Raw genomic sequence first — 19,248 nt, 5'->3', positions numbered from 1 at the left:
AGACATTTGCTGCTGATGAGATCTGAGGAGCTCCCGGTATCTATGAGGATTCGGCCAACTCTCTGGTTGGCCACTTTACATTCAATAACGAGAGGGTCGTCATGCGGCCCCCTTACCCCTCCTAGATCCTCTTCAGTGATGACAATCTCAGGAAATATATATTTGGACGGCCGTTCTTGGTGAACGGAATTTACATCTAACCGCCTTATATTATCTTTGTTGCCCCTAATAGTGGGGCCGCCTCCTGAGAAGCCGCCTGCAATGGTGTAGACGACTGCATCATCTGTATCAGAACTGTCGGCCTGTTGATTCTTTTTGGCCGACTGCTTTTTTGAGGAAGTGTTCCCCGTAGATTTCTTGACATAAGTGTCAAGATTACCTTGCTCAGCCAAGCGATCTAGGTACCGCATGAGACTGATGCAGTCATTGGTGTGATGACCAACGTCATCATGATAAGCACAAATTTTATCTTGGTTCCGGTTGTTTGCAGAACCCTTCATGGGGAGCGGCTTCTCAATTGAGAACCGTCCCTTTATTTCTTTTAGGATAAACTGGTTATCCTTGTTAAACACATACTTTGGGGAGTATGGTTTGAATTCTTTTTTCTTTTTCTGGGCCGGCTGTTTAGAGGAATCAGCCGCCCAGACCTCTTTTCTTTTCTCATCTTTGTTGGACGACTGTTTCTGTCGTCCCTCTCTTTTGTCGAACCTTTTCCCGTCCGACTGTTTTATCGTACACAGATCAGTCGCCTGTATATAGGCTTCTGCTTCAATCAAGGCCTCTTGAAGAGTCGCCACCCTTTTTCGAACTAAATCAAATTTGAAGGTAGACCCGTCTTTGAGACCTCTAAAAAAGTCAGTATAAGCTACCTCATCCGGTAACCCTTGAATCTGTATTCTCATCAGGTTGAACCGCCTGATGTAAGAACGAAGCCCCTCCTTCTCGCCCTGCTGAATTGTTCCCAAATCAAGGGTCGTTTTCTTCGCAGGGATGTTCATAGCGAAGTTGGAGGCAAATAAGTAAGCAAGCGTCCTGAAGCTGTTTACACAACCAGTCGGCAGGTTGCTGAACCATTGCTGTGCAATTCCCTTGAGAGTCGCTGGGAAACACTTGCACCAAGTGGGATCATCCAACCCTTGTAGGTACATCAGGTTGGTGAATGCCATCAGATGGTCTTCTGGGTTAGTAGTGCCGTCATAGGCGCCTACTAGAACATTTTTTACTTTGGCCGGCTGAGCGGCTTCAGTAATTTCCTTGGAGAAGGCCGACGGCTGTTCACCAAGTCTAAGCAGCCGTAGCTGCCAGTCCATAGGTTGGACGTTTTTTGCTGCAGGTCCACCAAATGGAGGTGGCTGCATAAAATACTGTTGTTGCGGCACAAATGGTAAGTTTGGTACCGCCTGGGCACTATGAAAGCCGGACTGACGGGAGGTGCCGCCTGACTGATTCCATGGTACGACTGAGTATGCCTCATCGAGGCATTTCGCAAACTTTCTTGAAAATTTGAAGTAGAAGCCGACTCTGATAATTGGTCACTCTTCTTCTGCTCTAGCAGGACCGAGCATCTGTGAACGTTTGCTTTGACCCGTCCGCCTGAATATGACGAACCGGTTTCCTATTTCCCGTAGGATAACGGAGTTTTGTGAAATCAAGAGCAGGTGGCTCCCGCTTCTTGGATTTAGGATGAGGAGTCGCCTCTCGCCCTTGAACTGGCTTCCTCTTCAGTGAAGTGGAAGGTTTCTTGGCCGACTGCTCTTTGACTGAAGCAGGCGGTTTTTTGTTGATCAACTCTTGAATCTCTCCCTTGAAATCCCTCATGAAGGTCATGAGTTCGTTCCTTGTGATGGGAGCAGACCCATCAGTCGGCTGTTGCCGAGCAGGCGGTGCGCCTGCTGGCTCGCTTCCTGTTTGAAGATGCTCCCGTTCCCTCCTTTCGGTATGACGGGTACGTCGGGCCCTTAGGGTCCCGTCTGGAGCTGTATGAGTTTCAACTTCAAATTCACTTTCGGTATCATGGTCCGACTGAACTTGAGGATCGTCTAGGGGACGCCTCTCTTCAGGAGTCGGTACAGACTTGGATGCCATCTCTGAAGTACTCTCCCCACAGACGGCGCCAAATGTTTCGGGGTTTTCTGATGTCCTGCGGGAGAGTTACAATTCCGAGACTGGAACCGGACGCCTGTACCTGCAAAATAACGGAGACTCCTGAGAGCTCCGCCTCCAACGGTCAAGTTAGTACCTGATTAAGGAGTTATTAATACGGAAATTAAAGTACTAAGATCTCTCTAGGTGAGAGTGCTTAATGTTGGTAATCTGCGTCGTTAGCGAGATTAGCCGGTTGTTGGTGTTCCGTAATATTTCTGTTCTTCTCTGCTTGATTTCTTGATTTCTCGATCCCCTAACTAATGAGGATTAATTAAGTATTTATAGCCTTGAGAAGCGTGCCACTCTCTAGGTTTAAGGTAAACCTAGGGCTGATCGGGCCTCTAGACTGGATTGGGCCTTGATGGCCGGTTTTCCCATTTGGCATGGGTGGACACGTGGCGTGCCTTGATTGGTCCGTAGAGGACGTATCTGTGATTGACACGTGGCAGGCTCCTATTGGCCTTCGTGAAGGACCCGTGGCGGAACATGGTTGGTCCACTTGTCAGACGGTGATTGGTGGATAAAAATCCCCTAATCAGCCTTATTTATTTTGTTCCACCAAGTTAAACAATTTAATTAAAGAATGGCTCTTGGGAATTATTTTGGTTGAATGCACCTTGATAAATTTTATTTAAGTTAGACTTGTTTAAATTTTCAATTTTTTCTCATTGAAGTATTTTTAAAATTAATTTAGAATTAATAATATGTCACCCGAAATTGGAATTGAAATCCCAAGGCTATGGCATGCAAAACGAGACAAGAACGCCACTTGGCTAGTCGGGCTGCATAGCAGCCCGCATGTGGCTGCTAAGGATGCTGCCCGTACGTGCGTGCAGCCATGTGCGTGGCTAGTGCACCCAGCAACAGCAGTAGCGCAGCAGCATCACTAGCCAAGCATCAGCGTGCTGCGGCAGTGCTGCGTGCGTGCGTGTGTGCGTGCGTAGCACATCACATACCTGATGTGGTGCGACAGTGGTTCACGAGGCATGTGTGTGTTTTTTGTTGCTTTGTGCGGCAAGGGTATGTGTGTGTGCTACGATGCGAGGATTGCGATGGTGCGCATAGCTAGCATATCTTTGCTTTACATCGTACGTAAATAATGATAATATACGTAGACATTGCTTGTGAAGCAATGTGGTGCAATGAGATCGTGCGAGTTGTGAGCACTCCAAATCTTAGTGCTAGGCACTTGGATATTTTGGACTACGTAAAGTTTTGCTTATTTTTTTGTTTTAATCATTTTATTAATCTAATTTTGTTTTAATTATTTTAATAAATTTTGGAGGCTTGGCCTCGATTTTATGAGCAGCATTTGCAAAATTTCATTTTGGCAAATAATTGGGTTTTACCAGCTTAATAAATTGGATTAATTAAGTTGGATGTGGAATTTAGTGGGAGCTTCAATTATTAATTACGTCAATTACATAATCGGTTAAACAACCTTGACTAGTTTTAATTAGGCATGTTAATTGGATTAACCACCTAGATTGATTAATAGTACGCGCGTGTAATTTATGCATTATTACTTGTTTGTTGTAAAATGCATGGGCCATTCACAAATAGTGAATGGATAAAATGTGTATTCTCTCACAGGTTTTATGAAATGACAACTAGTGGGACCCGATTAGGATAGAAAATACGGACTGCGTGCCGTGAAGTATTTTTGTAAATCTAAATATGGTCTACGTACCGTTGACTATTTTTGTACATTAATATTTAGATTAATCCTAGTCCTAGCTACTAGTAGTTGCATAATTTTTGGTTAAGTCTTGAAGATAAAGGTTCTTGGAAGACAAGGCCTTGAAATTACAAGAGAAGACCTTTTGAAGACTTGAAGAATTCAAGGGGTCATGCTAGTTGCCAATATGCATCTTATACTTATGCTTTATATATTTATACTTGTGCTTATATATGAATGATATGTTAGATGCATGTTTAGGTTTTCATTATGTTGCGATGATTAATTTAGTTCACTTAAATCAACCAACATAGAAAACCTAGGTCCCTAATAATATTGAGTAAAACTTTCCTATCCAAAACAACACTTGCACACCGAATGAGGGTGATGGTGGGCTACGCCAAAGCGAGGTACCATCACTACTCCAAGGAATGTAAGGCACACCGGGTGTGCATGTTGGTTTTGGTTGTACTCAACGATATGAGTGATGGAGTCCATACATGTCATGGCAAAAGATATACATCGTCATGACGCATTAGATGCGACGATTATCTAACCAAGAGTGGCTTGGAGCCATTAGCAAAGAATTGCTTACCTTTGGGATATCAAGTGGTAGGACAAGCCAAAGCATGCCTAATTACTCGTTGATCCCTTGGATCTTGGAATCACCTTATTCTCGCTAAATAGGGACAATTTTATGCGTGAATAAGACGTTTAATAAGATTGAAGTTTGCATGAATGCTCTTAAATTTCAAACTTATTATATTCTTGATAAATGGTTATACGTTGAACTTATATTTATAGTATTCTAAATCAAATAATATTGTTTCCATGATAGGTAAAGGAAATCTTTGAGTATAGTTCTCAAAGAAATAGCACTTCTAAAATACAATTCTCATAAATGACTTTTACAAAAAGTCCGAAAGGACGGTTGGACATCATGTATTCAAAATACTAGGTAGTTTAGATAAAACATGAATTATTGAGTTGCAAAATCATATTGTCAATATTTGACAACCAACGTATCTTTTCGTTCCATACATAAATGAGTAGGACTCGTTGATGTAGTAATTCAAGTGTGAATTGAAAGAAAAGATAGAACTTTGTTTTACGGCGCACTAGGTGCCTGATTATTCCTAACAAAGTGTAAAATTCAAGGCACTTAAAGAAATGGTTCTTAATGTAAGGTTATGAGATATTGTACAATAAGAAATATAGAAAACAAGGGACGAAGAAAACGAATAAGATTCCATTTCAACCCATGAGTTCATGTTATTGTAGTTAACTTAGCAATTCGTTATCTACACAAGTATTGGATAGTTCTTGAGTGTTCCACTTTGAAAGTGACCTCAAACTATTGAAGTTAAGCTAAGTTATCGACTTACAAGATTAGAATGAAGCAAGAAGAGCTACATAAGTTGTAAGGTCGTATGATTTGTTTAAAGACCTTTTAAGCAAAAGGCTGGAATAAGTAATGGTTATTATTATGTTCTATAATTAGCAATTAATCCGTTTACACACGGAAAGACTCACTTCCAAAGTAAAAGCAATAGTTGCGAATTTATTTGAATGGCATGGTTATCCAAGCGTTGAGTCAAGAAATGCTTGATTATAAACAAACATTTCCCTAAACATGATAAACTCACTAAGTTCAAATCATGGGCATGATTTGCGTTCCGAACATCTTTAGCAATGTCACATCGACAAGAACGTACTCAAGGCTCTATTAGATAGGCTCTTGATAGTTTCTCAATTCAAAATCGTTCTAAGACAAGCAAGTCTTACTTGTTGAAACCGACAAAGAAAAGAGCTATTGTTCTTGGTATAGACAATTGACTCCTAAGGCTAAAGAGGATTCAATTACTTCAACGTTTCACAAAAGATTTTGAAAGAATATGGCTATATTCATCAAATGTGAACAAACTTGACCTGAGTAGCTCAAGAGTCCAGTGAAGTACAGAATCAAAATGGCAAGATATCAAAACGTATAGATTAGATCGAGCGATGTTTGCTTGAGCCAAGTGTGACCATCTCAAAGTTATGAATGGAAATTTTTCATAAAAAACTTCAAAAAGAACATGGTATGTACTCATGGAGACCTCGATGTCATTTGAAAATGACTCGAATGATGATGTTTCACAACCCTTCCTATAAAGTTCTTAAGGATTTGCACAAATGACTAATGATACACTAAACAAAATGTCGAAGTTAAGAAAGGACGCCATATTCAGTTATAGATAGAAATAACTTCTAAACGTCTTTCAAGTATATGTCTAAGGCTCTTAGTCTCAGTGGGAGCTCACTGGCTCAGTGGGAGCTAAGTGACTCAATGGGAGTTCACCGGCTAAGTGAAGCTAGGTGGCTCAGTGGGAGCTGAATGGCTCAATAAAGACTAAGATAGCTCAAGTGAGAGCTAACTGTTTGTTTTACAACGAACTTCTAACCAAAGACAATATACATGTCTCTTTGTAAGAATTCAAGTGAGACTACGGGCATTACCTCCACAACCTAATTGAGAACATAATGTTTGTTGCTCTAAGTGGTGTCTTTTTGGAAAGTAACACATTTCCAAAATGACAAGTAGGAGGAAAATGAACTCGATCGATGTCCATCGAGCTTAGCAACAAGCTAAAACTGAGAGTACTGAGAATCTCGGAAGACCTTAAAAGGATTTCGTGAGAATGCTTGATCAAGAATACTTAAAAGGACTTTACAAGTGCCTTAAAAGAGAATTCATTACTCACAAAACATCAGAAATGTTGGAGTAAGATCAGCATAATAAAAGGGCTTTGGAAGTGCCTAGAAACATAGTGTTTAATGCAACTGCCCCGTATAGGTATAAAATTCACCAAAGGCTTGGACTGAATCCTATAAATTTCTATTAAGTAAGAAATAAACCTAAAACTTACAAGCATACTATTTACTATTAGATAGTGAAGGAAAAATGTATTGTAAGATAGCTACGATAAATACAAATTCCGAATAATGGTTAGAGGCCATGAAAATCTGAAACAGACCCCATGTTTGAAAATCATGTTTGAAACTTGATTAATTTGCATGAAAGGTGAAAGACCCATCGATTGCAAATAATTTTTCAAGTAGAAAACTAACAAATGTGGAAATGTATATGCATAAATAGCTAGATTGGTTGAAAAGGATATAATTAAATTTACGGAGTTGACTATAACACAAACCCATTCACCAATCGGAATGCTTAAGTCTTTTCTTGATTGATCTAGCAAAATAGAACATATGACATATGGCAAAATAGATACCAAAACCGCCTTCCCAAAATAGGATTTTGGAAGTGACTATGGAATAGTCTAAGGGTTTTGAAAATCTAAATAATTCTAGATTTGAAAGCAAGCTCAAGGAATCTGTCATGGGATTAAAGGAAGCATTGCATATAGGAATTTGAACGTGTTTTCTCATAAAGTTAATAAGAGTATTGGCTTATGGAGAAACATAGAAATTTTGATGAATAAGAAGTTTAGTGGGAGCAAAAGTAAAGGTCCAACGAGAAGTTTACGAACTCTATTGAGAAACACTATCAAATGCTAAATTTTTAGATTTGAAAGTATTTTGACAATGGACCAAGCTAAAGGCGATACTTAGTATACATATTGGGAATTAAGTTCTATGGTATAGACTTAATTAAATGTTTACCATATTAAACATGAAGGACTTTGAAAGGCTTTCGATCCATACGTATAAAACTAAGTAAATGTTTGAACTAAGTATAAGCTAGGCTAAACACTAAGTCAAACAAGAAAGACTCTAGTAAGAGACTTTCAACCATATCACATAGCGAACAATTTAGCAAAGACTTAGTGAAACTGAATGAGCTAAAATGTCAAATTGATGGGATAAAGATTTAAAATCATTCTACAATTAAATCCATCATGTAAAGCTATGATATGGAATCATCACACGACTTACTTGCTTAGAGCATTTGAAGTATGTATATACTACCAATCAACTTGAATCTAAGTATTAGATTATAGTCAAGATCATCGAAAACACTTGGATGAGTTTGAGGATGAGTTAGAGGATGAGTTCTTGACGCATGGAAACAAGTATAATTTAACATTGATGATGCAAGCACAAACCTTAAATAAGGATGAAATCCTTAATAAGGAATCCATTTGTAAGCACGAGGTAAGAAGCATCATGGCTTGAGAAATGGTAACATGGATGTGCATCCATGTATAATGTGCGGAAATTTAAGGTAAATTTCCATGATCACAAGTGATTAGGGTATCCCAAATCATTGTGAGCCGTTTGGAGTGAAACCCAAGCAAAGCATCATCAGGAAGTCTACTAAAATATATGTTGAGAATATTGTTGCCTTAATGACGATAATAAAGAAGATGTTCTATGGAAAGTTCGTTGCTTAACGTTAATGATTGTAGGTTGTCAAGTTGAAGGTCTTAATCATGAAAATGAGTGGGAGCCATCACTTGGACAATAAATCCTAAATCACATATAATCCAGGGCACTCTCAAATTTTATCTTCTTATTATGAATGTGATCAGTAATGAAGATGCTAAGATTAGCAAAGTTGTTATAACTAAACCTATGCAATAAGTGAACGACAACATTCACAATTGCATGAAAGAAATCAAGCATATTAGATATGGGTGTGATTTCTATAGTTGTTTTATAAAGAGTGATACTCTTATAACATTTTGAAAAACCATTTATCATAAGATGAACCATTCAGGTTTTGGAGTAATTTAAAATTTCATGCAATTTTATCACTCCGTTTTCTTTTTAATTGTGGTTTAGAATTAAATAATGAGTCCATTTGATTGTAAAGAATATTCAAAATAGGGTATCAAGACAATGTCTTGGATAAAGAAACACCTATTAAGTGAACATTGAATATTTTAATCGAAAAATATCCCTAATCAAGGTCATTTATTTTGTGGACGATTAATGACCATTAGAGATTAGTGTGTAGTATGATTTATAGCACCGTTTCTTGTGCTATAGGGACATAAATCATTTGCGCATGTATTTGTTTAGTACCATACTGGATCGACCTATGAGAATACTTTAAGAGATTCAAAATCGTCATAAGTATATTTCTCATTATTGCTATCGGAACTCTTTTCCTTGACCATGAGTATTGTGCGGTCTCTTGTTTGAGTACTAGTCCATTTTTTATGTCGGTCAAACGTATGCCATAATTGGTTATTATAACGACGGCTATCAGGCGGCTAGGTCCTCTTAGTAAGAGAAGCTACATTACAAGAATGGGAATGTCCCCCTACTAATAATAGGGAATATGTCTTGTTGTTTACAAGGCCTCTCAAAGAGTGAGACTGTGAAAATGCATGGTCGTGCTCACTTCAGGACGTAACAGGGATGACGAATAATCTTACCCTGTAGTTCATGAAGAGACATGAAGAGACATAGGAAAGGGGATATACACTGAATGCTCACTTGTCAGGAAGGACAAGTGGGAGATTGAAAGGAATGGTGTCCTTCGAACAAGTGTATTATTCTGATAGTGGGTTCAAAATTATTAGAAAGCTAATATATTCAGTAAGGTCAAGTGATCGAAATGCCTAGGTGGAGGCCGCTTCCAATCAGTAATATTAATGAATAATAAATATTACAGCTTAATCTTGACTAAACCCTTCGGGTCACACCCAAGCAATTAACGAAACGACTCGACAAATTAATTCAGAAGAAATTAATGAGTTGCTCGTGTATTAAATATTTAGACGTCGAAAATTCGAGCTTGGAGTGTCGAAACCGAGCATCGGAGAATCTCAAATGTCGAGCCAAAATTCAGGATTTGGCGAGACGGGAAAATGTTTCAAGTAACAAGTAAAATCCTAGCCACGCGAAAGGCTAGGAAAGAGTGCCCAATAGCAGCGTGCCACGTGGCAGCGCACCATGGTGGTTCCGCGCGATGGTGGCAGTGTTCCGTGGTGGCGGCACGTATGACAAGGGGCCGTGGACCCAGTTGACGGGTCATGGACACGAGCCAAAAGAAAATGGCCTAACCGAACCCAACTTGGGGCTCAAGGTAGGGTGACACATGGTTAGTTCACAATTCATGTTAAAATGCCTTGGGGACCAAGTGAGAAAGTGGTCCTCACCTAACCATGTGACACTTGTTACTTGTTCCTTGGTTTATTTAACTAAGGGTTGAATTCATCAATCTTTCCATGTGGGATCTTTTTGTGAAAAAAATCCCATATTGAAATATGAGTGAAATTCACAAGCTATCCTTCCTTATAAATAGCCAAAGCATGGCTTGAGAATTCTTTTCTTGAGTAGCAGTTCAATAGAGCATTGCATTTTGCAAAAACTCTTAAACTCATATAATACTCGGGTTTTGGTTGGACCTCGCTAACCTCGAGGTAACGGACCTAAAAGTCGGTAGTTGTTTTTGCGGGTGGATCTCCGTTGGAGGCTCTCGTGTTTTCAGGGCTAAGCTTTCAAGTAAGAGCCCATTCGGTCGGGCAAAGCACGCTTCAAAGGTATATTTCCTATTTTTCCCTTTGTGATTATTTTATGCTTTAGTGATATTAATTATTGCGAGCGTGATCCTTGGCTCGGGTTTATTTCCGCGGTGAGTCGGACTCACTAAACCCCAACATTAAGTTAAAACTCAGTGGTATATGGTGAAAATTCCGTAAAATTTAATTCACCAAATAATGAATGACTAGTTTGAAATTTAGAAAACTAATCGTTAGTTTTGTTTTTAACACCATGAGTTATATGTACTCAACACATAGCAGCCCTTTTATTTGCTTAACCACAAATTTAACACCATGAGTTATATGTCCAAATAATTTTCCTTAATGTATGAGTGCGTCAGAGTTGCAAACAACTTCTATTCATAAAAAGAAGTGTTACAGACCAGGCAAACAGAGAAAAAAAAAGGGGTTGTCCGCAAGCTAACAGACTTAGAGCTTCTAAGAGTACTTATACATTGAGGAAGATGATTTGAACATATAGCTCAAGATTTTAAAATTGTTGTTAAGCAAAAGAGAGGACTGCTATGTGTTGAGTACTTATGCAAAAAAGGGTGAAAATCAAAATTAACATCTAGTTTCCTAAATTTCAAACTAGTACCTAAAAAATAGAGGGTATTTTGTGTAATTACTTAACAAATTTTGGACATTTGGTGAATTAAAATTTATTGCTCACGGACCTTTAACATTAGGGGTATTTTAAGGTCACGGTGTGAATAATAACAAACGTCGGTGGTATTTGGTAAATTTTGAAAAACATTAGGGTATTTGGTGAATTTTGGAAAAGGTTAAGGGCATTTGGTGAAAAACCCGTAACAGAATTTATATATAATGAAACAGCCAAGTAGTTCTAGAGCAGCACAATGCTACGCTTTGACATCAAAATAGTAATATTTCAGGTAATTTTTGGTGATATCATAGTTGAATCTTCATAAATTGTAAAGATGAGAGTACTGTGAAAGATAAATTTGCTCTAGTATACAATTAGAATAGAGTTTTGACAAATTATGTTGAACTCAAACTACAAGTATAAATTTTGGTACCATCCATAAGAAGTTTAAGCACATAACTCAGGAAAATAGTTGAATATAAACACTCTACAACCACATGCCTAGGTCCTCACCCATGCAACAACATCCAGTGGCACATAACACCTACACCCTTGCTCCCTGCTAATTAATCACATAACACCATTCACAAAATACCTCAGGGTATAACAACATCTCACAATATCCTTGCTGCTTTTACTAAATAACATCTCAAGACATCAGCTCCCCCAGGTCGCCACTATAATCAACACCACCAAACCATACGAACTCTACCACCACCATCATCTTAAATAAATAGTATAAATCAAAAGTAAATTACCTAAGCTACTAGTAGAAAAATGTAAATGACAAGCGGTTCAAATCCCCTAATGGGAAGCGGTTTTGAACTGCATGCGCTTGGGGGACTTTCCATTGTCCATTTAAATGGCAAACAATTCAAAACCGCTTTCCATTTGAAGGTAATGGCAAGCGGTTTGGGCTCCGAACCACTTCCCATTACGCCTTAATAACTAAAAAATATAGTTTTTTTTTTCAATTAAATTGATACACAAGAACTTAACATATGTATAAACATAACTATTTTCATTAATCAATTGCTTCAAAATTACATTTTCTGATCCTTTAAAAAAAATTACATTTTCTGATTTTCATCAAAAAAATAAATACAGTAAATATATAATAAATAACTTAATTTTCTGATTTTCTGCTCTTGTTCCGTTCTACCACCAACCATGCACACCAACAGCCGCGCGCGCCACCGCCTGCCACCTATCACCGCCACCACCTTAACCTGTATCACCACCACTACTAGCACCCTATCCCGATTCACCCGTATCTGTCTAACAAGCACAAAATTTAGGAAAAAAATAACTTATGCTAATCCCAACAATAAATTGAAAAAATAAACAACAATAATTAACTTAATTTTATATCTTAAATTAAAAACAACAAAAGTTTTGCAAAATTAGGATGAATTAGATCTAAATTCCTATCTACATTACGATCTACAAACTTCAACAACTCGGCGAATTCTAGGGCTACTATAACCAACCTCAGACGTCGGACAACCACCATTGCTACTCCTCAACCCTTAACTCGTTGAGCCGGAAAAACTAAACCCTAACGCCTTCTTCATTTTACTCGCTCGTCACTCGTTGGTCGTCACTCGTCGTGGTAAGGCGTGAGAATAGAAAGAAGGGAGGCTGAGAAAAGAGATGAGAGAAGAAAGAGAAGGAGATGGAGAAAGGAGAGGTTGTGAGAATGGAGGGGTGATAAGAGAGAGAAGTGAGGCATGGGAGGAGAGAGAGCGTGAGAAATGAAGGGGAAAGGGGAGAGAGAAGAAGGAGGCGTGAGATTTTTAACGGTTTTTTTTTACAAATGGCAAGCAGTTCAATGTTCAAACTGTTTTCCATTTACAATTTTGCAAGTGGTTCACCCAAAATCGCTTACCATTTGCTTGTTTTAGATTTTTGTAAGGTGAAAGAGAAGAAGGAGGGGTAAGATTTTTAAGGGTTTTTTTTACAAATGGCAAGCGGTTCAAAGTTCAAACTGCCTGCCGTTTACAATTTTGCAAGTGGTTAACCCAAAATCGCTTGCCATTTGCTTGTTTTAGATTTTTGTAAGGTGTTTTTGGAAGCGAAATTCAATAAACCGCTTGTCATTTGGGGCTTCCCATTTACTTTATTCTACTAGTGAAAGTAATTCAAAAAATGAAAAACCTATTACAGTTACTAGAAAAATAATCCCAACCTTAATTCCATGAGTTACACTAAATTAACTTGTGGAAATTTTGGAATTTGATACCTCGAAAATGGGGGGTGTTGAATTTTGGTACCTGTTAAATTTTTTTTATTGATACCCATCAAATTGTAAAATTATAGGTTTTGGTACCTCTATCCATGTTTCATTAGTGGGGCCCATTATTTAATTATTTAATAATTTAATTTATTTAAAAAAGAAAAAAATTTAAAAAACACCTTAAAAAATTTTTAAAAAAAAAACAAAAAACCCAGCCTGCCACCAGCCACTACCACCCTACTACTGTGCCGGCTTCCGGCTGTTGGTGGCCGAATTCCTTAGGCATCGGCGCCGGCGTCGGCCACCCCACCCCCTCCCTTTTCTCCTCCAATCTCGGCCATAAGGGCCACCCCACCCCCTCCCTTTCCCTTTCCCTTTCCCTCCCTGTTTTTCTCTTACCCGAAACCCTAGCGCAACCACCCACCGTCTTCCCTCCCTTCGTCATTCTTGGCCGCCGCGGGAGCAGCTATGGCTGGTATTCGTGTAAAACCATCACACCAAAACCAAATCAAGGGTTTTGATTTTGGGGTATTAGGGTTTCGATGTGGTGGTTTTCAGATAAGGTAGGTCATGGCGACGTGGGGGAGGGGATCTAGGCTGCCAGTGAAGTGGTTTGAGGTGGTGCCCTGGATTTCGGCTACGGTGGTTGGAGAACGGTTTCGGTTCAAGCTAAGGCACCGGTGCGGACTAATAGGGGGGGGGGGCATCGGCGCGGGGAGGCTGGGCTGGGTGGAGGTTGTGGGGAGGTTGATGGGCGCGGGGTTGGTCTACCACCGGCAAAAGGTGGGTGGCTGGTGGTATTAGTGGTTTTTTTAAGGTTTTTTTAAAAGTTTTTTTAATCAATTAAACTATTAAATAATTAGATAATGGGCCCCACTAACGAAAAACTTAACGGAACATGGACGAAGGTACCAAAACCTATAGTTTTACACTTTGATGGGTATCAAAAAAAATTAAACGGGTAGCAAAATTCAACACTCCCCATTTTCAAGGTACCAAATTCCAAAATTTCCTTAACTTGTTTGATAAATTATTTGATTAAACTAAATTAATGATAAGTACATGAAACCAAAATTTAATAACGAAAATTTTAGTTCAAAAATAACAAAACCAAGCAGCTCAAACTATATTAAATAAAACAACAGAGGACTAACTAATGCATATTCATTACTCAATTGAAACTCAAATATTGCCAAGTAAAATTGAAAACACAGCTTAAACCAAAGTCATTAAGTTAAGACATACAAATCAGTATTCCTTAGCTTAACCCCAATCAAAAATTGATTGTCAATTTTGTACAATTGATACATACCTTCTTCGTTCTTCGTTAACATGTTACTCTGAATTCATTTGCAATTGGCGAAGCAAAAAAAAAGGTGAAAACCTAATTCATAAATAATGTAAGTTTGTATCGAATTTCAGCAAATTCCGTAAAATAATCAAATTTTGAAAACAAATTAGATCATAATATTTATAAACTTACATCAAACTGGTATAAAATTTCCCCAAAAAAACTAATTTGAGGAGAGAGAGAGCAACAAAAAGGTTAGAGAGAAAGAGATGTTGAACGTGAAAGCCAAGAAGAATAGCAAAGAATGAAGGAGGTGTAATTCACAAAATTACAAAATGGCACTTCTATGTTTTTTTGGATGGTTAGATTTAATTTAATCAAGCAATGGTCTAGATTTGTTCTCATATGGATTAGAGTTCTCACATAAAGGATTTGTTCTCACATTATCCCTTTTCCTAAAATTGTTGCTGCTAATTCTCTTTCCCTCTCTCTAGAAATTGATCTAGCTTTCCCTTTCTTTCTCTTCTCTCCCATAGTTCTTCGATTGTAATGCCTCAATATCATCAATTTTCAGCTTAAATCTTCGACTATTTTGTTAGGTTTGTAATAATTACTTATTACCTTATATTTTTTTTTATTTCACTTTAAACCTTAGAAATCGTGAAATGCTAAATGGATTCAACATGAGCTCCCAATGACGAAGGAAAATCTCCAATACTTACTTATGAACAAAGAATGTAAGTAACAATTTATTGTTTTTTTAATATTTTGTAGCGTTTTTATCTGCCATCACAATCAATTTATTGATTTTTTCGATTTTTTCATAGTAATTGAGCAATTGAAGAATTGTGTTTTGTATTTCATTTGTATTCTGGAATTTAGAATTAAAATACGGTGATTAAAATCAATATATCTAATTTTTGCAAATGATGTATGAAATTTGATGAATGGTGTTCATTTTCTTTTAATTTAACAATTTTAATTAGCTCATTTTATTTTAATTTTCTCATTTTAATTTGATACGAATGGCCTATGATGATTCCTCAACATTTCAAATTATGTGGATTTTATATTGTCCAAGGAATTTAATACATTCTGATCATTAAAAAAAGGTTTGTTTTTGATAAAATGGTACAGTTACAGAAGTAGAAATGTAGGATTATTTGGGCGTTTCTAAATTATGAGTTTGTTGAAGTAGTTTTGAGAAGTTAGACTAAATATTGATTCTCTTCTATTATAATATTTTGAAGGTCTTATAGAAGTCAGACAAGGAGGTCATGGCAAAGCCCCCATGAACATGCTGGTCTTCTTGGAAGTGGCTTTTTTCCTAGACCTGCTGGTTCACCAATTCCAAGGTTTTGTCCTACTACTGAGAGCACTTTAGGGAGTATGCACTTTTGCTAGAGTTATAATTATGAATTTGTTATGAGAGCTAAGATTTTCGGACTTGACTTTCATTATCACTTTTACTACCTAATCATCCGATTTATCGTTTCCTCTATTCACTTCCATATTTCTATATTTGATTTTTACTATCCTTTCATACATTATTTCAAATATAAACATGTCTTATCTTAGTAACATGATACCTATATACATGTATGAACTCTTAGTGGTCCACTTTTTTTTTCTAGAGATGAACATAAGTGTCTTAGATCAATTTTAGCTCATTTTATTTCATTTTGCTCATTTAAATTTAATTTGTTCATTTTATGTCAGCTTGCTCATTTCAATTAAATTAGTACATCTACAAGTACAATAGTTATATTTTTGTGTCTAAAGCTGGTTTAACTACACATGCTATATAAGTGCACAACAATAGGTAAACTGATTAATCAACTTTTCTGACTCTATATGTCCATTAATTTTAACATGTTAACAGTGTATTGAATAATAAATTGTCTGATTGTTTGTTCATTCTAATTTGCTTATTTTTATTTTCTAATTTGACTATATAATGAATAAACAGAAACTAAATGAGCAAATTCATTATTCTCATTTGACTTCTTATTATCTTTGTTTTCCTTCTTTAACTTCTTATTATCATTGTTTTCTTATTAGAGTTACTATCTTAGTCTAGATTAAGTTAGTCCGTAACAAATATTACACAGCCCAACTTCAAAAGGTTGTTTTGGACTGCTACTGCCGGTATGTCACTTTTTTCTTAACCTGGATCATCTCGACATGTCACAAAGGCAATGATGAGACATATGGAAACATATATGCTTTTGAAGAAATATAATGTTTTATGTTTCCTTTGTTTTAGTTAGCTTACATTTTTTTAAAATTGTAGAAATGTTCAGTGCTATGGATTCTTCAGTTGCTATGGATTCTACTGATACTATTGATTCTACCAATGTTAAATAATGCACTATTGTACCTTTGGAATGGAAAATGTATGTGTTTTCTTATTTGTTCATTTTATGTTTTCTTGATCAGTATATTAGTTATTGTTTGGATAAAACTTGCTCATTTTATGTTTTGTTTTTCATTTATGAAATATCAGGTTTTTCATTTTGTATAGCGTATTTGATGAATGTATAATCTATTTGGAATTGCAGTCATTTGTTAATTTAGCAACTAAGTATTTGCTCATTTGCTAAATGAGCAAAAAATTTATTGCTCATTTCCTAAATGATCAAAGAAATTGTAGACACCCATTTATGTCTCCCCATAACCAAACCCGGTGATGAGTACCTTTCACGTCGAATCATAATCGAATGAAGTAAAAGTGTGGAATGTTTAGTGTTGCGGATAGTTTTAAATTCTTTTCTCTTCTCTCTGTTTTTTTAAAACCTATTTTAAGAAAACATCCAATCCAGTTCGGTTGGTCCATGATATGGGTCCAATAGTAGTGTAGTTGGATAGGGCATGAAAAGAGATTTTCAACGATATATTATAAGCCCAATTTCGATGAATATTGAGGAAGTTATGGCCAAATTACTGAACTGGGCCCGGTTTGAGCCTCATATGCGGCCCAATGATCTAGAGGAGGGCCTAATATAGATTTATCATTCCTAATGCAATTAGGAATGGTTTTAGTCTTCTGGATTCTTCTAGAAGGTTCTTTTCATTCCTAATTCAATTAGCATTGATAAATTGACTTTTGTTGACTTTTAGAGTTTTAATTAGAACAAAAGAATGTTTTTGAGGAAAATACGATTTTATCCTCCTGTATGGCAATTTCTATCTGGTTTTAGGAAACGCGTTAATATTTTAGTCAGCGCCAAACGCCAGCATTAGTGCCTGACGCTACGCTTGGCGCTTGGCGCCTGGCGCTAGCGTTAGCGCTTGGCGCTAATGTCAGCGTCTGGCGCTAACCTCCGTTTTACGCGTCAGAACTCTGTTTTGATTTTTTATCTTTTTGGTTGATTTTCTTTATAAATAGCTTTCTAAATACTCCGTTTTCATTCATGAATTCTCACCAATTCTCTCTATTCATTCACCAACTCTCATCAAGATTTTCTTGATTATTCTCTCCCTCTCTTTTCTAAACTAGCTTTTCTCAAATACAAAATTCCGCATTCGCAAGTCCTAGATACACCTAGCCAAATTCGAAGTTGCCTTCTCCCTAGACGTGAAAGGTTTTAGTTTTTGAGGGTTTGGTCCCAAATCTCTCTTTCAATTATTTAATTTAATTGTTTTGTTTATTATTTTCCTTGAATTACTAACGTGTGTATTTTGTTATTAGAAAGAGGTACGAAACATCCAAGTAAGTACTTTAATTGTTTTATTGTTATTATTATGTAGAAATCATGCTTAGATTGTTATTTCAATTCCTAGTATCATGTTAGGACGTTTTCCTTAATTTTATGTTTAGGGTGACAATAATATTTATGATGCCTTTTATTTTCTTACTAATATTTATGATTATTAGTATCATGTTAGGGCTAAATATTTGATTTTTGATTGTTTAGTGACATGCTAGGGTTTGTTATTAATCTTGTTAGTATCATGCCTAGGATCTTGCTATTATTATGCTTTAACAAGAATATTATGATTATTTTTATAATTATGATTATGATTATGATTATAATTATAATTTATTGTTATTATGTTGCTTGATATTTATTGTTATTGCTTGATCACACCTTTTATTGCATGTTTAAAAGGAATTTGTACTTGTAATCACGCTTAATAAGATAATTAATTATTTGTTTAGGGTTAATATGATTATAATTCAAGTGATCGCCAATAATAGATTTATTTGTGCATTAATATTCAACCAACATAGATAAACAGGTTAGTCATAAAGCGCACATGAATACGATCAGAATAAAGTAGAGGCCTATTATTAGGGCAGGTTCAATCTCTTTTAGGTTAAATTTGTACCTTCATCACCGAACACCAGTCATGTTTCAAGACCTATTGGAGTTGACGATCTCTTTGATCGTTAAGGGGTGTAACCTTCACCTCGTGAACGGTTTACAAGTTCCTAAAAAACTTGTTGGCGACTCTTTTGCTATTTCTTCTTTCCCTTTGGACGCCGCCGTACTTTAGTGTATGATCAAAGTGGGATTCAAGCTAGGGATTAACGCTTGAAATATTCCCTATAGTTTTTGGCGACTCCACTGGGGAGGATTTCTATTTTAATTCCTGAAATTTATTTCGGCAATGATTTAGAATGAGTTGATGAGACTCGAAAAGTTCTAAGTATTTCATGTGCGTAATTTTGATTAACATTATTGTCATATGCATAAAAAAAATATCTCATTGGAAAGACCATCCGTAATGAGTTAAAACATAGGATTTTACACGTAGGAAATTTGAGGAATATCTTTCACAACTAGGACC

General features: G+C 36.7%; 1 long non-coding RNA gene across 1 annotated transcript; it reads right to left on the bottom strand.

The window, feature by feature from the left end:
* Positions 1-11,887: 11,887 nt before the first annotated feature.
* On the bottom strand, positions 11,888-13,608 carry LOC110713349. Its single transcript, XR_002509872.1, has 2 exons — positions 12,418-13,608; positions 11,888-12,205 (listed from the first exon to the last, which is right to left on the bottom strand). It is a non-coding gene; the product is annotated as an uncharacterized LOC110713349 (long non-coding RNA).
* Positions 13,609-19,248: the final 5,640 nt, after the last annotated feature.

Source organism: Chenopodium quinoa, unplaced genomic scaffold (assembly GCF_001683475.1).
Source record: "Chenopodium quinoa cultivar QQ74 unplaced genomic scaffold, ASM168347v1, whole genome shotgun sequence".
In the NCBI taxonomy this organism is placed as follows: domain Eukaryota; kingdom Viridiplantae; phylum Streptophyta; class Magnoliopsida; order Caryophyllales; family Amaranthaceae; genus Chenopodium; species Chenopodium quinoa.
This window is presented reverse-complemented; position numbering and strand designations above follow the sequence as displayed.